Here is a 10,389-nt window from a genome sequence, read left to right as displayed (position 1 = left end):
TAATCTCATTGGATGTATTTTTCATTCTAGTATACATCTCTAGAAATTCAATCTGGGTCTTTTAAAAATCTTTCATGTTCAATTTTCCTTCTAATTTCTTAAGCATATGGAATAGTTATAATAACTATTTTAATGTACTTGCCTATGAATTTTATTATCTGAATGATTTCTGGACCAGTTTCAGTTGATTTTTCTTCCCGCTCTTGTTTTTCTGCTTCTTTCCATACACTAATTTTTTATTGGATGCCAAATAGTGTGAGTTTTACTTTGTCGGGTTTGGGATTTTTTAAAAAAATTTTTTAGTGTTTATTTATTTTTGAGAGAGAGAGCACAAGTTGGGGAGAGGCAGAGAGAGAGGGAAACACAGAATCTGAAGCAGGCTCCAGGCTCTGAACTGTCAGCACAGAGCCCGATGTGGGGCTCGAACTCACAAACCATGAGATCACGACCTGAGCCAAAGTCGAATGCTTAACCAACTGGGCCACCCAGGCGCCCCTGGATATTTTTGTATTTCAGTAAATACTCTTGAGTTTTGCTCCAGGATGCAGCTCATTTACTTAGAAACAGTTTGATCCACTAAGGCTTACTCTTTAAGCTTTATTAGGTGGGACCTAAACAGCTTCTAGACCAGGGATAATTTTCCCCAATACTGAGGCACAAGCCTTCAGCATAATTTACCTCATGCCCCATGCATGATGAGGTTTTTCCACCTCGGCTGGAGGGAACAGGCACTTTTTCCACTGCTGTGTGAGCTCTGGAGATTCACTTTGCTACTTTCAGGTGGTTCTTTTCCTGCCTCAGAGAATTTCCTCACACACATGTGCTGATCTGTCACGGAGTGCCCTCTGAACATTCCAGAGCTCTCTCTTGGATCCTATGCTCTGTTCTACAAACCAGCTGCCTTGGCCTCCGTGGACTCCCCACTCGGCCTCCTCAGCTCAAGGAGACTGCTGGGCTCAGCTTGGTTCCTCCTCTCTGAAGCCCGGAAGCCCTGCAGGCAACATGGGGGGGGGGGGAACACACAGCTCACCTGGCTGTTTTCAGGTGAGCTGTTTTCCTCTTTGCCGTCCTACACTGCCTGATGGCCAATGTTCAAACATCATTGTTTCATATATCCTGTCCAGTTGTTTTTCTTGTTAAACATGGGAGGTTATACAGCAAAGGAAACCATCAATAAAATGAAAAGGCAACTTATGGAAAGGGAGAAAATGATTGCAAATCATATATTGGTAGGGGTGCCTGGGTGGCTCAGGTCATGATCTCATGGTTTGTGAGTTCGAGCCCCACATCAGGCTCTGTGCTGACAGTTCAGAGCCTGGAGCCTGCTTCAGATTCTGTGTTTCCCTCTCTCTGCCTCTCCCCCACTTGTGCGCTCTCTCTCTCTCTCTCTCTCTCAAAAATAAATAAAATGTAAAAAAAAAATTTGTCTTAAATCATATATCTGGTAAAGGGTTAATATCTGAAATATATAAAGAACTCATACAATTCAATAGGGGGGAAGAAAGGACAATCCACTTTAAAAATGGGCAGGGTGCCTGGATGGCTCAGTCATTAAGCATCTGACTTTGGCTCAGGTCATGATCTCTCGATTCGTGAGTTCAAATCCCACATCAGGTGAGCTCAAGCCCTGCTTTGGGTGAGCCCCGCTTTGGGTGAGCCCTGCTTCTCTCTCTCTCTCTCTCTCTCTCTCTGTCTGTCTCTCTTTCCCCCCTGGGATTCTGTGTCCGCTCCTTGCTCACTTGTGCCCCCCCCTCAAAAAAAATGGGCAGAGCATCTAAATAGACATTTTTCCAAAAAAGACATGCACTAGCCAATAGGTACATGAAAATGTACCATACTACCCAAAGCCACCTGTAGATTGAAAGCAATCCCTATCAAGAATCCAATGACATTTTTTACAGAAGTAGAAAAAACAATCTTAAAAGTTATACAGAACCAGAAAAGACCCTGAATAACTAAGGTAGTCCTGAGAAAGAAGAATAAAGTGGGAGGCATCACATCTTCTGATTTCAAGCTACGTTACAAAGCTACAAAATCAAAAGAGTAAGGTACCAGCATAAAGACAGACACATAACCAATGGAACAGAACTGAGAGCCCAGAAATAAGCCCATGCATATATGGCCAACTAATATTTGACAAGGGAGCCAAGAATAGTCAGTGAAGAAAAGACAGTCTCTTCCATACATGTGGCCAACAGACACACGAAAAGATACTTAACATCACTAATCATCAGGGAAATGCAAATCAAAACCACAGTGAGGCATCCCCTTACACCTCAGAATGGCTACTATCAAAAAGATAAGAAATAACAAGTGTTGGCAAGGATGTGGAGAAAAGGGAACACTCATGCATTGTTGGTGGGAGTGTAAATGGGTGCAGTCACGGTGGAAAACAGTAGGGAGGTTCCTCAAAAAACTAAAAATAGGGGCACCTGGATGGCTCAGTCGGTAGAATATGCGACTCTGGATCTCAGGGTTGTGAGTTCAAGCCCCATGTGGGTGTAGACATTACTTAAAAATAAAATCTTTAGGGGCACCTGGGTGGCAGTTGGTTAAGCCTCCGACTTCATCTCAGGTCATGGTCTCATGGTTCACGAGTTCAAGCCCCATGTCGGGCTCTGCGCTGACAATGCAGAACCTACTTGGGATTCTCTGTCTCTCCCTCTCTGTCTGTCTGTCTCGCTTTCAAAATAAATAAATACATTTTAAAAACTTCAGGGGTGCCTGGGTGGCTCAGTCAGTTAAGCATTTGACTCTTGATTTGGCTCAGGTCATGATCTCATGATCAGGAGGTTTGAGCCCCATGTTGTGCTGTGTGGAGCCTGCTTGGGATTCTCTCTCTCTCTCTCTCTGCCCCTCTCCTGCTCCTGTTTGCACACTCTCTCTCTCAAAATAAACTTTTATTTTTATTTTTTTTATTTTTTTTTTAACGTTTATTTATTTTTGAGACAGAGAGAGACAGAGCATGAACGGGGGAGGGTCACAGAGAGAGGGAGACACAGAATCCGAAACAGGCTCCAGGCTCTGAGCTGTCAGCAACAGAGCCCGACGCGGGGCTCGAACCCACGGACCGTGAGATCGTGACCTGAGCCGAAGTCGGACGCTTAACCGACCGAGCCACCCAGGCGCCCCTCAAAATAAACTTTTAAAACAAAATCGTTAAAAAGAATGAAATCTTGCCATTTGCAACAATGTGGATGGAGCTAGAGTATTATGCTAAGTGAAATAAGTCAGTCAGAGAAAGACAAATACCATCTGATTTCCCTCATATGCATAATTTAAGTAACAAAACAAAGGAACATAGGTGGGGTGACAGAGGAAAATCGAGAAACAGACTCTTAACTGTAGAGAACAAACTGATGGTTACCAGGGGGAAAGGAGGTGGAGGGATGTGGGAAATAGAAGATGAGGATTAAGGAGGGCACTTGTGATGAGCACCGGGTGTTGTATGCAAGTGTTGAATCACTAAATTTTACACCTGAAACTAATATTACATTGTATGTTAACTGACTGGAATTAAATAAAAACTTGGGGAAAAAAATCATAAAAAAAAAAAAATAGAAGTACCACATGATCCAATAACTCCATTTCTGGGTATTTATCTGAAGAAACTGAAAAATGAAAACACTATTTTATTTATTTATTTAATGTTTATTTTTGAGAGAGAGAGACAGAGGGTGAGCAGGGGAGGGGCAAAGAGAGAGGGAGACACGGAATCCGAAGCGGGCTCCAGGCTCTGAGCTGTTAGCACAGAGCCTGACGCAGGGCTTGAACTCATAAACCGTGAGCTCATGACCTGAGCCTAAGTCAGACATTTAACTGAGCCACACAGGCACCCCTGCAAACACTACTTTAAAAAGATATGTGCACCCCTTAGTTCACTGCAGCATTATTTACAATAGCCATTATATGGAAGCAACCTAAGTGCTCATCGATACATGAATGGATAAAGAAGATGTGGTATATGTAGACGGTGGAATATTACTCAGCCATAAAAAAGAATAAGATCTTGCCATTTGTGACAACATGGATGGACACAGAGGACATCACGCTAAGTGGAATATGTCAGACAGAGAGAGACACTGTGATTTCACTTACATGTGGAATCTAAAACAAACAAAAAGCAATAACAACAAAAGAGACACAGACTCCTAAATATAGAGAACAAACATGGTGTCCAGAGGGGGAGGTGGTGGGAGAATGGACAAAATGGGTGACAGGAAGTGGGAGATACAGGCTTCTAGTTATGGAATAAGTCATGGGGAACATAGTCAATGGTACTGTAATAGTGTTGTATGGTGTCAGATGGGAGCTACACTTGTGGTGAATATATGTCTAGACTTGTCAAGCTACTATGTGGTACACCTGAAACATTGTGTGTCAACTCTCCTTCAATTAAAAAAAAAAATTGTTTTTGGACAAGACAATCTCTCCAATAAATGGTGCTGGGAAAACTGATATTCACATGTGGAAGAATGAAATGAGGGGCTCCTGGGTGGCTCAGTCGGTTAAGTATCTGACTCTTGATTTCAGCTTAGGTCACGATCTCACGGTTCATGGGTTTGAGCCCTACTTCGGGCTCTGTGCGGACAGCTGGGAACCTGCTTGGGATTCTCTGTCTCCTTCTCTCTGTCTGCCCCTCCCCCGTGTGTGTGCATGTTCTCTCTCTCTCTTTCTCTCTCAAAAATAAATAAATAAACTTTTAAAAAAGAATGAAACTAAACCCCTATTTTATACCACTCACAAAAAATTAACTCGAGTTAGATTAAAGACTTAAATGTAAGACCTGAAACCATATAACTCCTAGAAGAAGACATAGGGAAAAAGCTATTTTGCATGGGTATTGGCACTGGGCTTTTCTTGATATGACACCTAAAGTATAAGCAACAACAAAAATAAATAGACAAGTGGGACTACATCAAACTAAAAAGCTTCTGCATGGCAAGAAAACAAAAACAAAAACAAAACCCACTCCTCCCCCCCCAAAAAAGTCAGAAAAATGAAAAGACAACATATGGAATGGGACAAAATATTTACAAACAATATATCTGATAAAGGGTTAATATCCAAAATATATAAAGAATTCACAAAACTCAATAGCACAAAAAAATGATCTAATTAAAAATGGCCAAAGGGCCTGAACAGATACTTTTCAAAAGAAGGCATACAAATGGCCAACAGGAACATGAAAATGTGCTTAACATCACTAATCATTGGGGAAATGCAAATCAAAACCACAACGATAGGGGTGCCTGGCTGGCTCAGTTGGTGAAGCATGCAATTCTTGATATCAGGGTTATAAGTTGGGTGTAGAAATTACTTAAAAATACACATTGGGTGTAGAGATTACTTAAAAATAAAATCTTTGTGATGCCTGGCTGGCTCAGTCGGTAGAGCGTACAACTCTTGATCTCAGGGTCGTAGGTTCAAGCCCCATGTTGGGTGTACAGATTACTTTTTTAAAAAATCCAAACACAATGATACGTCACCTTAGGCTTGTTAGAATGGCTATGATCCATCTTGAACCAACAACAAAAACAAATTCATAGATACAGAGAACAAATTGGTGGTTACCAGAGTCAGGGGAGGTGGGACATTGAGTCAAGTGGAAGAAGGTGATCAAAAGATATAAACTTCCAGTTATAAGACAAATAAGTCCTGGGTAAGTAAGGTACAGCATGGTGACTACAGTTAATAATACTGCATTGTATATTTGAGGGTTGCTAAGAGAGTACATCATAAAAGTTCTCATCACAAGAAAAAGCATTTATAACTATGTGTGGTAATGAATGTTAATTAACCCTATTGTGGTGAACACTTCACAGTATGTGTGTGTATATATATATATATATATATATATATATATATATATCAGCTCACTATGTTGTACATCTAAAACTAATGCAGTGACAAAAAATTTTTTTAATCACAGAAAAGAAAGCATGACATACAACAAAAGGAGCAAGGAAAAGCATGGTAAATATAAAGCACAAAAGAGGATAAGAGGAAAAAATCCAAATATTAATCACAATAAATATAAATGGAAGAAATTCATTGATTAATAGAGCACCAGTTTCTTAAAAATGCAAATATAAACTGCTTAATAGAGACACATTGGATTAAAAAAAGGTTAAAACTGAAGATGTGAAAATATGCAAGTCCAAAGGATTTACCAGGAAAAAAGTGGGTCACATCATGAGGACAAAAAGTATACCACCAAGAACATATAAAAAGTCTAAACTTGCACTCACCTAATAATAGTTTCAGAAAACAGAGTAAAAATAGGTAAAATTACATGGAAAAAAATGTAAATCCACTGTCAAAGGGATATTTTAACAAAATTACCTCAGTAATTGATAAATCAAATGGGCAAAAAAAAAAAAAAGTAAAGCTATAGAATATTTGAAAAATAAAAATATAGGGGCACCTGGGTGGCTCAGTAAGTTAAGCGTCCAACTTTGGTTCAGGTCATGATCTTGTGGTTCATGAGTTTGAGCCCCACATCAGGCTCTGTGCTGACAGCTCAGAGCCTGGAGCCTGCTTCAGATTCTGTGTCTCCCTGTTTCTCTGCCCCTCGCCTGCTGGCACTCTATCTCTCTCAGTCTCTGTCTCTCTTTCTCTCAAAAATAAATAAACAATTAAAAAGAGAAAAATAATGAAAAATAAAAATATAACCAAGTTTGATCTAGTGTACATGTGTATAGACGATTATATGCAGGTAATATATTATCTATTAAGACGATTATATGCAGGTAATATATTATCTATTATCCATTATCTATCTATTTTAGATATATTATCTGTTATATATGTAAATATCTATTGTACCTAGATTTTATATACATACATATCTATTCTATACATAACAGATAATATTTATAATACATATTATAATATATATAATACATAGATAGATCTGAAATAGATATAACAAAATTTTAAGATTTGAAAAACCTGAGTAGTGGATACTAGGATATTTGATATACCATTCTCCAAACTTCACTCATACTTGAAATATTTTGTAATAAAATTTTAAATTAATAATTATTCACAAAAAAAAAAATCTAAAATTGAGCACTAAGGCTGAACTCCCTGTTTTGGCCTCTACGGATGCCTAACACGGAAGAGTGGAGTATGAGTCTAGGTATTCCCTCCTTGCACAAAATTCCCATCATAAGTGATGCCACTAGCAAGAAAACATCCTAGCAATTGAGATGGTGAGGAAGACTCCAGGGGGCACCTGGTTGGCTCAGTCAGTAGAGCATGCACATCTTTTTTTTTTAATTATTTTTTAATGTTTATTTAATTTTGAGAGAGACAGACTGCAAGCAGGGGAGGGGCAGAGAGAGAGGGAGACAGAATCTGAAGCAGGCTCCAGGCTCTGAGCTGTCAGCACAGAGCCTGACACAGGGTAGAGCACGCAAATCTTAATCTCAGGGTCTTGAGTTCAAGCCCCATGTTGGGTGGAGACTTTGCATTAAAAAGAAAAAAAAAAAAAAAAGAGGGATGCCTGGGTGGTTCAGTCAATTAAGCGTTTGACTCTTGGTTTCGTTTCAGGTCATGACCTCATGGTTCATGAGTTCAAGCTCCGCTAAAAGCGGATAATATATATATATATATATATATATATATACATATATATATATTTATATACACACACACACACACACACACTATATATATAGAGAGAGATCCTCAACCCTGCTTTCTCTACAACGTATCTGAGAAAGGAACATCATCACATTTGAAAAACAAACAAATGATGGGGCGGGCGCCTGGATGGCTCAGTCGGTTTAGCGACCGACTTTGGCTCAGGTCATGATCTCACGGTTTGTGAGTTTGAGCCCCGCGTTGGGCTCTGTGCTCGGAGCCTCCGAGCCTCGGAGCCTGGAGCCTGCTTCAGATTCTGTGTCTCCCACTCTCTCTGCCCCCCCCCCCACATGCTCTGTCTCTCTCTGTCTCAGAAATAAATAAACATTAAAAAAAAAAATGAGCACAAAATGAACAATGGGAGGGTAAATCTGGTCCCTGCTATTCCTTCTTGGTGGGAAGCAGGTGTTTGTTTGACCTGGGTGTTAACCAGCAGAAGTGGGAGGATACATTGGAAGGTACATTCCATGTGCTTGATCTCTGCTTTCCTGGAACTGTTCAACCCTTTGCACATTGCTGCTTGGCATTAAGCTGACCTCTATTCTTTTTTTTTATTATTTAAAAAGAATTTTTTTTAATGTTTATTTATTTTTGAGGGACAGATCATGAGCAGGAGAAGGGCAGAGACAGAGAGAGAGACACAGAATCCGAAGCAGTCTCCAGGCTCTGAGCTGTCAGCACAGAGCCTGACGTGGGGCTCAAACTCATGAACTGTGAGATCCTGACCTGAGCCAAAGTCAGATGCTTAACCGCCTGAGCCACCCAGAGGCCCCTAGTTGACATCTATTCTTGAGCCAAGGCTGGCCCTTCCCCAGACCAGAGTCTAAAGTTTCAGACTGTACTCTTTTTTTTGTAGTTCCTTGAGTGCCCACTGAGTGTCTCACACAAAACAAATACCTCAAAAAAAAAAAAAAAAAAAAAAAGTATCTTCAAAGCTGTAGATTAAAAGAGACTTTAAAAACATATAAAAAATGAGTCCATTTAAACCATAGGACTAGGGATGCACGTTTGGGTGATAAAACCATAAAGAAGCATAAGGAAGTTTACTTATGCCCTCTTTTGGTCCTTACTATAAAAAGTAAGGGCAGTGGCTACTTTTGGAGGGAATAAAGAGGCTGTCACTGGGATAGGACACATGGAAACTTCTGGGAGGCTAAAGATTTATTTCTTGATGTGAATGGTGGTTACGAGAGTGTTTGTTTTATAATAATTAATTTGCTTTAAGGTAGTTTGCTGCAGGTGGATTTTATCTTATAATAAAAAATTTTCATTGGTATGTCCCAAGAATGAATGAATGAATGAATGAATGAATCAGGGCATTGAGCATCCTTGGCTACTAACATCAAAAGAGGGACATCCAGACGCTATGTGCCCCACGATGGGAGTACACCTGTGAAATAGTCTTGCCCAAAATTATGAATCTGATCAAGCTTCCACATCCAACTCCAATTTATAGGACAGAGGAACACTTTAAATGACACCACAGGGATATAATCAGTAAGGTCCAGACTGTAGGAAACTGCAGGACAAATGAGGGGGCTGGGAGGTGACGATATGGAGGGGCAACATATTGGTTAAAATTGTCTTAAAAGACATATCAGCCAATCACAACGTGGATTTTAGGTGGCTTCTGCTTTTAAACAAACTGTACACAAACATTTATAACATTTTTAAGACAACTGGAGATTTGAACAGTGGTAGAATATTTGATGACTTTAAAAAATCTTGTCAAATATTTTAGCTGGGATAATGATATTTTGGTTATATGTTTTTAAAAAAGAGTATCTTTTAGAAGCACATATTAATATATTTACAACCAAAATAATGTAATCTTGAATTTGCAGCAAAACAGTAGAGCAAGGAAATTGGACATGGGCATATATAGATAAAACCAGATTGGCCACAAATCGATAATTGCTGAGTCTCATTATATTATTTCTTATTTCCCATACTTTAGTTTTACTTTTTATTTATTTATTTATTTATTTATTAAAATTTTTTTTTAATGTTTTCATTTATTTTTGAGATGGAAAGAAAGCTTGACCTGGGGAGGGGCAGAGAGAGAGGGAAACAGGATCCCAAGCAGGCTCTGTGCTGACAGCAGTGAGCCCAACGCAGGGCTTGAACCCCGAACCACAAGATCATGAACTGAGCTGAAGTTGCACATTTAACCGACTGAGCCACCCAAGTGCCCCTATTTATTATTTTTTAAGTTTTACTTATTTTATTTAAAAATTTTTTTTAACATTTTTTTTTTTGAGACAGAGAGACAGAGCATGAGTGGGGGAGGGGCAGAGAGAGAGGGAGACACAGAATCCAAAGCAGGCTTTAGGCTCTGAGCGTTCAGCACAGAGCCTAACACAGGGCTCGAACTCATGGACTGCCAGATCATGACCTAAGCCAAAGTCGGACACTCAACCCACTGAGCCACCTAGGTACCCCTAGTTTTACTTATTTTTTTTAGAAAGAAAGCATGAGTGATGGCAGTAGGGAGGGAGAGAATCTTGAGCAGGCTCCATGCTCAGCATGGAGCCCATGTGGAGCCCAATCCCATGAACGTGGGATCATGATCTGAGCCTAAATCAAGAGTCGGATGCTTAACCAACTGAGCCACCCAGGTGCCCCTAGTTTTGCTTTTAAAAGACAGCTTTATGAAGTATAATTTACACATCAATACATTCTATCGATTATAAGTGTACAATTTAGTAATCCTTTGTGAAAATTATTAAATGAGTCCAT

This window comes from Panthera tigris, chromosome B2 (genome assembly GCF_018350195.1).
Source record: "Panthera tigris isolate Pti1 chromosome B2, P.tigris_Pti1_mat1.1, whole genome shotgun sequence".
NCBI lineage: Eukaryota > Metazoa > Chordata > Mammalia > Carnivora > Felidae > Panthera > Panthera tigris.
The sequence above is the reverse complement of the archived record's forward strand: the minus strand, read 5'-3'. Positions refer to the sequence as shown.